Source organism: Lissotriton helveticus, chromosome 1_1 (genome assembly GCF_964261635.1).
Source record: "Lissotriton helveticus chromosome 1_1, aLisHel1.1, whole genome shotgun sequence".
NCBI lineage: Eukaryota > Metazoa > Chordata > Amphibia > Caudata > Salamandridae > Lissotriton > Lissotriton helveticus.
The window spans coordinates 1,519,100,370-1,519,116,953 of record NC_136057.1 but is presented as its reverse complement, the minus strand read 5'-3'; the positions used below and the strand labels follow the sequence as shown (position 1 = coordinate 1,519,116,953).

The 16,584-nt window shown below is 42.8% G+C and overlaps 1 protein-coding gene across 2 annotated transcripts in view; it reads left to right on the top strand.

Annotated features, from left to right (window-relative positions):
- The window catches only part of LOC144828628 (5'-AMP-activated protein kinase subunit beta-2-like), a 588,442-nt gene that overhangs the window by 180,852 nt on the left and 391,006 nt on the right, over nt 1-16,584 (top strand). The gene's annotated exons all lie outside the window — the stretch shown is intronic.

The window sequence follows — 16,584 nt, the reverse complement described above, 5'->3', positions numbered from 1 at the left end:
ACCTATGAAAATCTTACTATTGATGCTTGACTGAGGCCAAGGAGATCAGAGTGCATGAGTCTCATGCTCGATCGATTGAGCTGGCCGGATCAGGCAACAAGAAGGTGGTGGGGGTGGCGGCATCAGCAAGGTATCCCCCCACACAACTTGTCGGACATCACCTCTGGATGTACTGGGGACGAGCCTTGGCGCATGGTGTCGTCCCCGGGGTATTTGCACAACGGTCCTCCACCCCTAGGCCGCCAGCTATGCTACCTCGACAGGAACAGCGTCATGCATTTGGATCGATGTTGCAGCAGGCTGCCATGTAAATAGTTATTTAATAAAACGTTTTACCCTGTTACTTTGCTGGTGTGTTGTGTATATTTATAATATTTGCATAGGGTTTGTCGTTATTTTGGGCGGGGTGGGCGGCGGAGCCGAGCTGTCTTGCAGCCATCATGGCGTCGAGCTCGGTTCCTCTCACTAGTTTCATATTTCTCATGAGGGGTTGTTCCTAATGTTTCTATTTTAGCGAGGTCAAAAAGAGATCCCATCAGTGGCCTACTGATTTTGCTCGATTCCTTTTGTTTTTTCTAACGATTTTTAAGTTAAAGTTTGCTAGCACGATACAGCGGCTAGTCCGCATTTTATATATATGTCCTTTTCATTAGGGGTGTCCTCCGGTGGAGTCGGACGATCTACCTCTAATAAACGGTAAGTGTTCCTCTGAAGGAATGCGTCTTGAAAGTGGCTGACTGTAATGCATGATATTTCACTCAGTGACTTTCAGGCCCATGCTGTTTCAAAACTGTGCATGTGCTTGAAGCAGGCGTAGGTATTGACGCAGCATTGTGAATATAGTGCATTGGTGAGCCTTGCTGGAGCTGCATCACACTTGCGATGCAACTCTAGCAATGTATTACTTTTTCAGCACAGATGTGTTACGCATGTATGGTGTTTTTGTACCATGGTGCGCCACATTTCAAATGTGGCACACCATGGGTAACGGAGCACTAGCATACTGTGGTGCACATTAACTGGTGCATATCTGGGTATGAAGTAGTTAACATAAATCTGCCCCATAGGTTCAAATCCGCGTTTAGTAGAGTGTTCGGCCTTTGTAGTGTTATGTTTTTTCTGTTATTCTATGTAGGTATGTAATATTGCAAGATTTTTGTCACGAAAAAGAAGCCATGAGTATTGGGTTTGTGAAAGATTGCAAGATTTTTAAAATTAAAAAGCAACAACCATGGCATTGTTTAATATAGTATTGTAAATACTTATCTTTAACAATGATGAGAGAGTAAAAAAAGGTTAACCTGATGTTTTAAAGTTATTCACAGGCTTCTTTAGAGGAAGTGTTCTATATGATTGTAGCGTGGGTGTTTCACTTTTTTATAGGTAATAGAATGCATTCTGTATGCTGTAGCAGGAGGAGTACTACATACTTGAATATTCTTCAGTGCTTATTTTCATTTCGTAAGTGGTATTGAGACCGACACAGAACTTCAATGGATCGGAGGGGCTGTTCCTGTGCATCTGGAGGACTGCCAAGCCGTTGCAGCAGTGGGAGTGAGGCCTCTCACAGGGGCGTAGCGCAGCTCCTTTTGATGCTCACAATTGCAGATAACAGGGTAGAGATGTCCGTGGAATTTATGGATGGTTAGTCACACTAGAGTGTGCGCGGCGCCCCTAGCACCTCATTACGGCACACAGGGGAGCCGCGTTGCACAGTTTGAGAATCAGAGACTTAGGAGATAAACCTTCATAATAGGAAGGCTTCTAAGCGATAAAAATCGCCGGTGCTCGGCGTTAAAAATATCACTGCTATCGGTGGAATTTTCCACGGTGTTAGTGCTTCAACAGCAATGGGAACACATATCTGATAGAAAATCCTGTAACAATCTCAGTATTTCACATTATCGCGTGAAAAGAAAGTCTTCCGAAAGATGTTGAACATTGTTCTCTTTTGAGAGTCCAAAAGATAGTGAGGGAAGTGGGTGGAGTGCTCCGTGTAAATTGCAGAATAGAAACTACTAAGAACCAATTGGAAGTGTTGTTTTCAAGTCACATGACTTCACATGCGCGTCTCAGGACGTGTACGCGGTGACAGTATCTGGTCACGTACGTCATTTGGAAGTAGAGGTCTAATTCAGCGAAGTTTCAAAACGTGAAAAGGAGTAAATCCAAACACATCCGGATTTAATATATCTTCTGAGCTCGATTCAAGCATACAATTGTTAAAGTATAAAAGCTTTTATTTATTTTTTAAAAATACCAAGGTGTGTACATTCGGTCACGCACGAAAGTTTAAAAAGACATTCGGCTCCATTTAATGAAAATTTTCATAATAATAAAAAAGAAGCCTAGGTTTAGTCTCTTTGACGTACTATAAGTTCTTTGATGGGTCTATGAAGAAATTCAATAAGTTCAAATTGCAAAGTTTTCACGAAATATATAGGCGGGTGCGCGCACTCGGTCGCGCACGAAAGCCTGGAAATGCGCTATCCATTTTATTGAGAACTGTTGCCGAGAGTGCGCACACCGGGTCGCGCACGGAAGTTTAGAAAGTCTATTTTTATTTACAGACAAATTTTAATGCGTTCAAAAAAAGGCAAGGTACAGACTTTCTAATTCGGTATCGCTTTACAAGGAGTCTCTATGCAACTTGAACAGTGAAGAAAACGGCTTGTTTCCGAAAAAAATATTGTCAGAACTTTATTGACAAAAGTATAGGTTGCATACACGAGATATTTCTGAATTAGCATTTTAAAAACCAATGAAATTCACTGAAAAAACCATAGGTTTTACACACGTTATAGTTAGGAAGTAGCATTTACAAAACCTATGAAATTCACTAAAAAAACCATAGGTTTTACACACGTTATAGTTAGGAAGTAGCATTTACAAAACCTATGAAATTCACTGAAAAAACCATAGGTTTGACACCAGTTATAGTTAGCTGGAAATTTTACTGATATAAAACCAATGAAATTCCACGTTATAGTTAGTTGGACTCACTATAACTTGCGCGTGTAATGCACTGCTGATGACATCACATATTACATCACTCATGACATGGTCAGTGACATCACTCATGACATCATTGATGACACCATCCTTGTGACAAAGTAACAGATCTCCTTTCAGTGTAATGTAACCCTTGAAAAACATTCAAAAAAAGAAAAAAGAAACTAAAATTTTCCAAAAAAAAGAGATATCCATATCAGTTACAACCAATTCAGTAATTCCACCATCTATATACACACCCACTCATTCACCAACAGTTCTATATAGTCACTCATACATATACTCACTCATCATGTGAAGTGATACACCTATACTTCCTGTTACACACCGACAGTCATCCAAAAGTTACTCACACACATACTCACACATGCAAATAAACTATTGAACATCCATTTTTTCGCATACAGAGCAATACATACACTACCACCTTACTTCTATTGAAAATGACACATATTTATTCTCTTAAACAATCACTTTTCGAAACACATACTTATGTAAACAGGAACTCTTACAATCTCTTACTCTCACATACACTCACTTATATGCATCAATATTCACATATTCTAGATTAAAACATATGTAGTTACTGTTTAAAACACTAGTGAGACAGTCATTTACTCACTAACATACACATATACACACTATTCAACCATACAGTCCTGCACATATGTAGTCTTCAAAATACATACAAAAAAAGAGTCTGTCACTCATGCATCAATGTTGTAAGTAATTCCCACACTAAACAATACAAACACTCATACTGATACTAATAAAACATCTAATTACCCATGTACATACACATGTACCTACTCACCAACCCATGCAGCTACTTATACACAAAGTGAAACACTAATACATATATTTAAAAATTTAAACATTATTCACTAATATTTATTTTTCAGAAAGACACACATTCACTGGATGGTGTCATGAGTGATGTCATGAGTGATGTAATATGTGATGTCATCAGCAGTGCATTACACGCGCAAGTTATAGTGAGTCCAACTAACTATAACGTGGAATTTCATTGGTTTTATATCAGTAAAATTTCCAGCCAACTATAACTGGTGTCAAACCTATGGTTTTTTCAGTGAATATATATATATTGGCATCGGCAGCTTCGGCTGGTGTGGGAGTGTTTCTGCGGTAGCAGTTTTTCCGGTGGACACCTGGTGACCCCAGAAGGCGGGGACGGAGCCTCGTAAAGAACGCAACCTGGGCGTTTAAGGTAGCTGCGGCTTGGGGACTCGAGGGAGCTTGCTTAACTCTATAAATTTAATGGAATGGAGGCACGCTCTTTCTTTGGACTTACCTGCCAGTCACACATTTGCATGGGATGTCATCCCTAACCTGCAGACCCCTTCGCTGGAACATGGCATTCTGGGACATGCAGTCCGGTCACCTGGTGGCCACTGCACGTTGGGCAGCCCACTCCGGCTGGAGTGGGAGGAATAGGGAGAACAGCCAATCAAGACTGGGCAGGACATTCAAATTAATCCAAGGGGAGGAGGCGTGTTCATTTCTGCAACTGAGGGCATTGAGAAAGGCCTCACGGCTGAAATGCATTTGCCTGTTGTTACTGAGAATAAAGCTGCTCCTTCGGATTTCCCCATGGTGGCTTCTGTTTTCTTTTTCACGAAAGAAGCGTGCTGATATTCATTACCGTGTGAGCCAGTGACACGGTCCAGAAGCAACCCGCAGCGCAAGTTCCACCGGAACCATTGGCATCTGCAGCTTCGGCTGGTGTGGGAGTGTTTCTGCGGTAGCAGTTTTTCCGGTGGACACCTGGTGACCCCAGAAGGCGGGGACGGAGCCTCGTAAAGAACGCAACCTGGGTGTTTAAGGTAGCTGCGGCTTGGGGACTCGAGGGAGCTTGCTTAACTCTATAAATTTAATGGAATGGAGGCACGCTCTTTCTTTGGACTTACCTGCCAGTCACACATTTGCATGGGATGTCATCCCTAACCTGCAGACCCCTTCGCTGGAACATGGCATTCTGGGACATGCAGTCCGGTCACCTGGTGGCCACTGCACGTTGGGCAGCCCACTCCGGCTGGAGTGGGAGGAATAGGGAGAACAGCCAATCAAGACTGGGCAGGACATTCAAATTAATCCAAGGGGAGGAGGCGTGTTCATTTCTGCAACTGAGGGCATTGAGAAAGGCCTCACGGCCGAAATGCATTTGCCTGTTGTTACTGAGAATAAAGCTGCTCCTTCGGATTTCCCCATGGTGGCTTCTGTTTTCTTTTTCACGAAAGAAGCGTGCTGATATTCATTACCGTGTGAGCCAGTGACACGGTCCAGAAGCAACCCGCAGCGCAAGTTCCACCGGAACCATTGGCATCGGCAGCTTCGGCTGGTGTGGGAGTGTTTCTGCGGTAGCAGTTTTTCCGGTGGACACCTGGTGACCCCAGAAGGCGGGGACGGAGCCTCGTAAAGAACGCAACCTGGGCGTTTAAGGTAGCTGCGGCTTGGGGACTCGAGGGAGCTTGCTTAACTCTATAAATTTAATGGAATGGAGGCACGCTCTTTCTTTGGACTTACCTGCCAGTCACACATTTGCATGGGATGTCATCCCTAACCTGCAGACCCCTTCGCTGGAACATGGCATTCTGGGACATGCAGTCCGGTCACCTGGTGGCCACTGCACGTTGGGCAGCCCACTCCGGCTGGAGTGGGAGGAATAGGGAGAACAGCCAATCAAGACTGGGCAGGACATTCAAATTAATCCAAGGGGAGGAGGCGTGTTCATTTCTGCAACTGAGGGCATTGAGAAAGGCCTCACGGCCGAAATGCATTTGCCTGTTGTTACTGAGAATAAAGCTGCTCCTTCGGATTTCCCCATGGTGGCTTCTGTTTTCTTTTTCACGAAAGAAGCGTGCTGATATTCATTACCGTGTGAGCCAGTGACACGGTCCAGAAGCAACCCGCAGCGCAAGTTCCACCGGAACCATTGGCATCGGCAGCTTCGGCTGGTGTGGGAGTGTGTCTGCGGTAGCAGTTTTTCCGGTGGACACCTGGTGACCCCAGAAGGCGGGGACGGAGCCTCGTAAAGAACGCAACCTGGGCGTTTAAGGTAGCTGCGGCTTGGGGACTCGAGGGAGCTTGCTTAACTCTATAAATTTAATGGAATGGAGGCACGCTCTTTCTTTGGACTTACCTGCCAGTCACACATTTGCATGGGATGTCATCCCTAACCTGCAGACCCCTTCGCTGGAACATGGCATTCTGGGACATGCAGTCCGGTCACCTGGTGGCCACTGCACGTTGGGCAGCCCACTCCGGCTGGAGTGGGAGGAATAGGGAGAACAGCCAATCAAGACTGGGCAGGACATTCAAATTAATCCAAGGGGAGGAGGCGTGTTCATTTCTGCAACTGAGGGCATTGAGAAAGGCCTCACGGCCGAAATGCATTTGCCTGTTGTTACTGAGAATAAAGCTGCTCCTTCGGATTTCCCCATGGTGGCTTCTGTTTTCTTTTTCACGAAAGAAGCGTGCTGATATATATATATATAGTTTACTAAAATCCTAATAATAAAGAGGGGAAACCCAATGGAAATAAATAAAAAGAAAATGTAAAATTATAGATCGATTTGAATATTTGGCCTGACCTAATAATGACAGGTACTTCAGGATGCTGACGTTTTATACAAGCGCGGTTGAACCATGACCCTATAAACCATAGAAGAGACGTATTACCCGTTTACCACACATAGGACGCTCGATGGAACAGACGAGGTCTTTGTTTTTAACAGGTAAACAGACATACGGAAAGATTTTAGTGATGCATAAATCCAAGCGGTAGTAGTCCTCTTTCTTGATCCAGATTCCTGTCCAGAGCGTACACCGTATATACGATGAGGCCTAAAACTTGTTACAAGAATAGTTATGGTTTTATTTGATGAGAACAACTGTTTTTTTTAAATACTTAATAAAATATATTGATGTTTATGAGAAGAGGGTGAATAGCACACAACTCTTTAAAAGTATAGATACATTCTCTTTAAGAAACCATGGAGAACGAGTGTCTTATGTATATGATTCAGCTAGCAAACAATATGTCACTAGTGAATGTAGGAATTAACATATGAGGAGTAGATGAGGTTACGAGACAGGTCAATTGATAATTTGTCGTTGTATTGTATATATTCATACCATATAAAAGCTCTACTTTAATATCTTTAGAACACAAGGGCAGAAATAATAGCTCTAGGTTCCATAAAGTACGGAAACAGGAAACGAGGAAGGAGAAGTTATAATACCCCTTTTTAGATGAGCCAGGAATTGATAAACGGCTCATACATGATATACACTTGAGGAGTCCATTGATGGGTAAGTGTTACAGATTGCAGTGTATAGAGTTTTGAATTAAATTTAATTGCAGCCCTTATAAAATAATATTAAATATTTCACTTGGTAGGCATGAAGTTGCTCTCTGGTGAATTAGCACGAGAAATACAATAAAACCTTGACCCTAAGGTGATCTAGTTGGAATAACTCCTGTTGATGCCGATATCATCTGTAGAGTAATCAACAGTAAGTGAATGCAGCGATTATATAACCACTGAAAGGCCTAGAATAGGCAAGAATGTAAAACCTTGTAGATGAGCCATATAGATGAACCTAAATCTAATGGCATAGTAAGTGTTGGTTTCGTTCTATGTAAGTTTGTATTGTGATAGGATTTTTTTTACAGCATCGGCTTAGATAAAATATAGTAAATTGAAGAGGCAAATATATATTGATCCTCTCATATGAATTATTAATCTACTACCTTAAGCTATTTTAAGCTAATTTGATAAATTATTTATTTTCTTAGATTTTATGGATTTAGTTGCCTTGATAAGATTATGAAAGAATGAAATGGCAGGAGTTTGAATGGTAGAATAAGGGTTTTGAGAACAACATTGAAAAAATGGATGTAATTGAGTCTGTTTTTTGTAAATAGAACTGATCCTTATTGATTCTTATATCTAAAATATGTTTCGCTTTATAGAGAGAACATCATTGATTTTAATATTTTGTCCTGAAGAATGTGGGGATGACCAACTGTGGGCCCCCGAAACGCTTCGTCGATAATTTGATAATTTGTGTAACTGTACAATTTGGAATTTGGCCTTTTTGATATATTTGTAATGTTTTTTATATTGTAGTAAGGTTTTTAAGTGTTGCAGTTCATTACATATATGAAACAATGGTTGGTATAGCTTGCAGTAATGTAATTGCATAGGTTAATACGGAAGAAATACAACAAAAAGATAAGCGATTGTCCTACATGTAACATTGAGTTATTTTATATTGAAGACATTCTTTAATGAAGATATAATTAAATGTATTCTGAAATGTTTTTATGATACTTCATACTACATAAATAATTTTTAATAAAAGGAAAGATAGCCTTTCAATAAACAGGCTTCATAGTGTGGTTGGTAAATGGACTGATTGTTGATTGCAAGTAGCAGTGAAGTGATGATACGCAGAATAATATAGAAAAGATACACAAGATGGACCTTTCTTTGTTTCTAGTAAATGGAAAACATAACAACGTGTTTTGTTGCCTTTCTGAAACAGCTGAGCCCCACATATTATTGGGTAGTTTCAACATATTAAATTTATTCATGTCCGATTTGTTGACCATTAAAAACAAGCATTTGCAATGGATACGGTCTCACCTTTGGGACCTTATATGTAGTTAGCTATGCAGCACATTAGCCTGGCTGCTGAAACATCTACTGTGATTTAACATGTAGGGAAAGTAAGCACCAAACTGCATGACATACCAGGTATGGGAACACATGGAGGGAAATATTGCCTTTCAGCAGGAAATGGTATAGGCAAAAGCTCAGTTTTTAATATAAAAGCAGGGCCTTGTGGTGGTCATATCACTGAAATTACAAGATTTGAACAAAATATTATTGTCTACGGGTGCTCGTGGAAGACAATTTTCATGGATTGGAATCTAAAGAATGCTAAAGTGATTCTGGTATTTTACTAACCTCTGCTGGTCATTTTCTATCAAGACAGTTAAATAGAGGCAGTTGAACAGAAAAAAAAGTCCCTAAGCGGAAGCAGGCAAGTCCTAGGGCTGTTCTCCAGAGCCCACAAAGTACATACGCATATAAGTATATACTAAAGTATATACAAGAGGTCTCGAATGCTCGACCTGAAAAGCTGCTTCTACGCCCCCCCCCCCACTTCGGTGGTTCAATCATGGATGTACAACCTATTTGAAAAAGTTGAAAATTACAACGAACTCACCAACTAGAAATATAGAGGAAACAGGCTTGCCAGAAGGGCTTACAAAAGACACTGGAAAACAGAAGGTTAAAAATTAGAGAGAAGGCCTAGGAAGACCTACTCAAAGCTTCTACTTTAAGGGATGTAAAGGTCTTTAGCGACGTGATTAACCATCCTCTTTTTACAGATGACAATGCCCCAAAAATTACCTCCCACGTCTCCTCTGAAAACTGTCTGTCCCATTTTTCAGCATCTATGAAGGTCCTTCTATGTTATCATCTGATCCTGGCCCACTTGTCTCTCTTCAACCCCTATTCAATTCATCAAGCCCCTTATGCATTGGCCGGCAATTCATATCCTTTCCCCATAGACATGAGTGATGTTGTCTCTGCAATTTTATTTAGCTCCCCGGGCTAGGCGCCCGGCCCGATGAGGTTCCAGTAGACATTTTCCAAAATACCGCTTTGGGCCCCATTGCTAACCAATGTGTTTTGTGCCCTATTTCGTGTCGTAAACCCTAGCTCATGGAAACAATCAATAACGTCCCAATTTTTAAAAAGGGCAACAGAGGTGATCCGGTACAAAAGGGGGTGGTGATGGACAGAGCATCTGAACCAATCAAACACTCACACCCAGTCAAAAGATCTGGGTTTAACCCATCACTGTTCTTAAGCCCACTCTGCCACCCCAGTTCAGACATGGCCATATGCAAATCAGTCTGACCCTGTGCCTCATGGGAACAGTCCATCCCGACCTGCCAAGCCATGCCTTCCCTGGACCGGAAACAAGCTTCCTAGGACCGGTTTCTGGCATATCAGCCGTCTTCAGCCAGGCTTGCTTCAATCCAGTGGCAAAGTGAGAAAGGGACTCATGTCTGAGCATACCCTGCCAACTTATGGCTAACAAAGCAGTACAAAAGGGGGTGGTGATGGACGGAGCATCTGAACCAATCAAACACTCACACCCAATCAAAAGATCTGGGTTTAATCCATCACCGTTCTTTAGCCCACTCTGCCACCCAGTTCAGACATGGCCATATGCAAATCAGTCTGACCCTGTGCCTCATGGGAACAGTCCAGCCCGAACTGCCAAGCCATGCCTTCCCTGGACCGGAAACAAGCTTCCTAGAACCAGTTTCTGGCATATCAGCCATCTTCAGCCAGGCTTGCTTGAATCCAGTGGCAAAGTGAGCAAGGGACTCACGTCTGAGCATACCCTGCCAACCTATGGCAAACAAAGCGGTACAACAGAGGTGATCCAACATGTTATCCACCCATCTTGCTGTTGGACTCCTCTGTCAAAATATTGGTTAGGGTAATGCTCGAGAAATTGGATGCCTGGGCGGAAGACAGGGCTTCCTTTTCGAATTTCAGTATGTCATCCGGCCAGGCATCGCATTGTCGAACTGTCCCTCAACCTTCTCCTGATCTTGGGGAAATACATGAAGGCCAAGAAATAATCATTACATCTTGAGTTTGTAGTGTAGTTCCTATCTTCCCAATAGGCTCTGCGCATTGGAATAATACCTACAGCAGTAAAGGCCTAGGCCAGACGTTAACTAGGTCTACTACTGTCGATACTAGACTTAAGTTTTGGGTTTGCCAGCGTAGCTCAGAGTTCGCTAGAAACTTTCTCGAATGTTCAAGGAGGAATTAACTTCCCTGATTAGACAAGAAGGGATTTAGTTTCTGACAACCATAGAACATGACAACTTTGCTCTCCCCTAATCAAGAGTCAATCTCGAGAGTCGTGTGAACAAAAGGCAAATTATTTTACTCAGTCAGTACGTGCATTCTTAGTCTCATCAGAATGTAGAGAAAAGGAAGAGACGGGCGTGTTCAATAAAAGATGTTATTTATTGATCAGTCTCTTTTCTCATACAAGAGAAATGGATCGATATTATTGCGATACTTATAGTTAAGTAAAGTGCATACATTAAAAGCAATAGTATAAAGTAATACTGTAAAAACATTGATATGGTTTCTAAGCCATAAGATGTTTTAAAATGAATAAAATATATTTACATACACATATACATTTGACTAAACGTACTCAACTGGTGTTTCTAAATACGCCTACCCCGTGTACCTGACCTAAGTCTAATACGTGGGCGGGAATAGAAAGTTACAGTTTAAGTTAAGTTTGTTTTTGCCAAGTGAATAACTAAAGAATTCTCTGTGAGGGGTTATTCAGTTCTGTACCTGGAATTTAGGATGAATGAGGAATGGTATCTCTCTCTCTGGTCTCGATATTCCAGGCTGCCTGCGAGGGCTACCCGGAAACGCCGGTGCTGGATTCTCGGCAGGAGAAAGCAGCGCGTCTCTCAGCGCGTCAGGAAGGCGGGGCTGCTGCCAGCGGGGTCTGCTCTGCTCTTGGCTTCGGCAAGTGTGGCTGCTCCGTCTCGTCACCACGCGTGTGTTTGCATATGGCAAGATCGGTAATATTTATACCTTTAAGGTGCCGAGATTGACGTAAGGATGGACATAGATACGTCAATAAAGATGTCATACGATTTGCTCGTTAGCACATTCTTTTACTAAAGTTCTCGGTGAAATCAAAACAATGGCCGCAGGGTTTTGCCCAGGTTGTCATAGGTTTGATTTGTTATGAGAACTCCGTATGCCTTATCAGGGGCTGGAGGAATATCGCTTGTCTAATTAGATCGCAAGCGTTATGACCTAATCAGATAACACGTTCCTGTGCCGTAGTGTGACTGCGTCAGATAACGGTATCTGCATCATGGGGAATTTCTGCCTCATGGGCTGACTGCTAGTTAACTTGTTGGTTTGTTTAACTAGAATAGGGTCAGGAATAGGGGGATCGATTCAGAACCGATAGGAATACATGACACCCACTCCACGCTAACTATGGACATATTTACTAATCTAGGCATAGTATAACATAGTACAACATACTATAGAGTAGTGTGTATACCTTACCACCCCAAAATACATAAATGCATTTTGAAATTTTCAAATATACTGAAAAAATTGCAGACATATATATTGTATGCACTCAAGCTGTAGAAAAATGCCAAAGTAACTGCATTTGTATACATTATTGCTTATTTGGTATATGAGAATTACACATGAAATGGTTTCTGACAGAAAAAAGTTTCGAGACCATTCCATCACATAATAAAATATCTTTACGAACATGCCAGCGGGCAGCTAATGTCTATAAGCTATCTAAAATTTAGAAACCTTAGTTCTCTAAGAATAGTTCTTACTTTAAGCAGAAGATAGTGTCCCGAAAAATATGCAAAAATATTTGGGGCTGCTGGAAAAACTGCTGTCCGTGAACTGGAGCGAAAATGTTCATGTGACATTATTTTTAAAGTTGAAGGCCGAATTCAGGGAACGCCGTGTGCGAGCTTGCTCAAAAGTCTCTATTTCTGTTCGGGTGAGAACATCATATCATTTAGGCTTTCGAAAAAACTGTCAACAGCTTCCTGGGAAAGTTCCACTAACTCGGAAATAGGTGTGATCATGCATTCTTGCGCATGATTGTCTCCATTGACATTCTGATTTGCATTACTGACAGAAGGTCGTACCTGTTCGATGCTGCTTTCATCTTGAACTTCACTACCCATCAATCGTAGTGGTGAATAAGCATGGGCGGATTTTGCGGATTGGCAATCCGCGAACTTGCGTATTTATGGATTCGCAATCCGCGAAGATCCGCGAACTCTAGCGGATTTGCGGATTTTTCCGTTTTTTGTGTTGGCGCGTGTTCGCGCCGATTTTGGGACAAGTTCGCAATTGCGAACTTACTTTTCGGCTTGCAACGGCCGCGACTATGTTGTTTCTACGTCTGGTTTATCATCACAGGTTCACAGCACCCTCTGTTTCACCACTGCCACCCTCTGGGACACCCATGCCACCCTCTAGTACATCCTCACTGGCACCTATTAGGTTTATTTATCACTGTAGATTATGGTGGTTGAAAAAAGCAAGCACACCTGCCCTTCTTCAACTGCCATCAATTAATTTGTGTTTCATTAATGTGTCAGTAATTTTGAAAGTTCCAGTCTGGCTGGCACCTGCTTCCTTCCTTATCTGTAATTTGCTTTTTGTTGCAGTGAAATTTTTTTTTCACAGGACCTTTATGGTGCTATTCTATGAGCCTGCTGTTTGGGTCATAGCAGGGTCATAGAATAGTTGCAAACTCTGGAGGGGCCCATCAGGAAGCACTACCTTGAATGTTACTAATGTTAAGTTTGAACTTTTGCACCTGCTCATTGCTTTCAGTTTAGCTAAAATCGTTTTTTCTGCAATTTCGCGCGTTTTTTGGGGCGCGAATCCGTGCGAGATCGATTTCGGAAGCCGCGAATACGTGCGAATACAAAATTGTTTTTGTTGCGACGTGTATGTTCGCGTGATCTTGCGCGTGTTCGCGAGGCGCTTCTAGCTATACGTTTGCCAAGTTACCCTATCGGTCGTACACGGGCGCGGCCATCTTGTTGGCGTGACGTAATTCCGTTTCCGCCCGCTATGTGTAATCTCGCAAAGTGTGCTGCTCGCTAGTACAATTTCGCGCGTACTCGCAAGGAAAATCTCGCGCGAACTTACCCACGCGGTCGTGAACGGGCGCGGCCATCTTGTTTCTCATTCATTGCTATGGTTCTGGGCATGCTTTCTCTATCCTCTCTCAATCTCTGCCATCCTTTGCTTGTTTGAAGTTTTTTTGATCTAATTTTACTTATTATCTAACCCTCTATTTTTCTAGCTCTATATTTTTGTGTTTTCTGCAGCTTTTAGTTACTTTTAAACTACTTTTTTAAACTCTTTTCTTTTCTTCTTCACTATTCTATTTCTTCTTTATCATTTAAGTTTATTTCTGCCCAGACCATGGTAAAGGGAGCCGGGAAGCACCCTGAGAAGGGGAAGGGTCCCGCACCCCGTGCCCGGCTCCCGTGCGGGCGTTTAAGGGGGGAGCAAGTGGTCCCGAGGGAGATCTTCAGCGCGGAGGAAGTGGCGGCACTGATCTTCCACGTCCAGCGCCGCCTCCCCAAGACGATCCTGGGAGGCGGCAAGATCGCGACCGGCTATGGCATCCGGGAGCGTCGCAAGCGGTGGGAGAAGGTGTGCCGGGCCATGTACAAGATCTCTGGGGTCCGGCGCACATATAACCAGGCCACCCACCGCTGGACCGATGTCATGGACCGGGAGCGGGACTTGCTGGACGCGCTCGGCGTAGAGGTCCCCGGGCTTGGTGAGTAGTAGTAGTAGTACATTTACTACTCTGTTTTATCCTGCTCTGTTATTTGCAAATCTTTGTTCTTTACCAAGAGCAATAATGCTGCCGATTACATTGAGGTAAATTATATTTCAAAATCTTCTATGCATTTCAGGTGCACTGCTCTCCTTCTCAGTAGCCTTGCTTGCTACTATGCTTCTTTGTTTTGTATGTTGTGTTCAGAAGCATTTCATTGGCCTGAGAAATTATGTATGAGTGTACTGTAAAGAAAAGAACTGCGTAATGCTAGACAGTAAGGGTCATATTTTCAATTACCGGCGCATCCCTGCAAAGTAGCAGGGATGCGGCAGTAATTGTGTGCCATGCCACCACCACCCATTGGCCCAAAACGTCACAGAAGCCTTACGCATCTGTGCCGTAAAGGCAGCGCATTGCTGGAGTTGCGTGCCAACGATGGCGCAGCTCCAGCAATGCTCTGGGGTACCCTATCTCCCCAATGCTGCATCAAGCCGTACGTCGGCTTCAAGCGCGCAGGGTTTGAGTCATGCATCATTGTCCTAAAAGTGACTGATTGACATCTTGTAGATTTCCCTCAGCCACTTTTAGGATTCGTTCCTGCGCAGGTACGCCCTCCCTTGCGCCGGAACGCCCCCTGATGGCGCAGGGCTTTACAACGTGATGCATCGCCCATATGCCCATATGTGTTTTTTTTTTTAATATATACGCCGCACCAACACCATGGCGAGTCTTTTGTTCTGCCGCTGCGTCAGAAAAGGCACGCAACAATGGAGGAAAATCAGCCGCAACTTCCGCAAGGGACTTATAAATCAGCCCCAACAGACTGAAGTCCAGTCCTTCCTTTAGACAGTCACATGGCTATAAGAAGAAATAGTGGCGGTGGTGGCGGGTGGATTGATAGTTTGAGTATTCACTGATCTGCAAGCAGGATGGACTTTGTCTGTCACGTGTTGCGCACTGCTGCCTGCAGTGCCAGGCCTAGGCAAACCTCTTTAGTAGTCTGTTTATTGAGTTACATAGGAACTTTCTAAGTCAACGTTCCGCAAATCAGGCAATACGAATAACGTAGTATACCACATGAGATAGATCCCGTGGAATAGTTGTCTATCTATTTGCTATTTTTCCAAAATATGTTGTTATTGTTCTTTTGAAATGTTTGATTTGGTTGAAAAATCTCATCCATGTTTTCTGGTTTTTCTTTCTTTCATGTTGTACATCAGCTCCCCCCAAGGGCAAGAGGACACAGGAGGAGGGTGCTGAGGATGCAGGCCAGGATCGGGCAGGCGAGGGCTCCTTTGCTGGCCCCAGTAAGTTTACATTTTAATAAACAGTACCTATTTTTTCCTAGCGTTCCTCATTCGATTTTTTCTAAATCGTCTTTGATCTTCTTGTAGACTGGATATAAATTCTTATCCTGCCTCGAATATGACTCCCTGTGGTATTACTAGACTATTCTTATTAGTCTGTCTGTGTAGCTAACTAAGATTGGACATTTGGCAATTCCATTGGACTCCCATTATATTCAGCAATACCTCTATGCACTGTCTCCTTACTGACTAGATAGTGTGGCAGAGTCATTCAGCTCCCGAAGTCACCGATTATAGATCCCCAATGATCTCTAGATTATCGTACGCAGGACAAGAGAGTAGTACGGAGTCACAGCACAGTCAAGAAGTGTCAGAGGCACTCATGCTTGCAAAAATTCCAAAACCTTTAGTTCATCCACTCTAGTCTAGAGGAACAAAAACCACAGAGTCTATTTAAGTTTAAAAGCTTTATTAAAAGTAAACACATTTATTAAAATCTACTTTGTCATAAAACTATTTAACTGTAAACGGAAAAGTGGTTAGTGCTGACGATTAATTGGACACATTTCTTGTGGTCGAGCCGAACTCTCACCTAGTTTGAACTTGATCCTGGTCGTGTTCTTAGGACTCAGGAGTCAAGCTTCTGTCTGTTAGGAGAAAAAGTGGTGCGTGTTAAAAATCAAAAGCAAGCATTCATCAGTTGTGCATAAAAGTGCAGCAAGACAACAGCCTTCCCTGGAAAATGGGACATTTTTACTATGGAGTAGACAGTCACAAATTATTACATTGTATTCTGTTTTTTTAACATTTC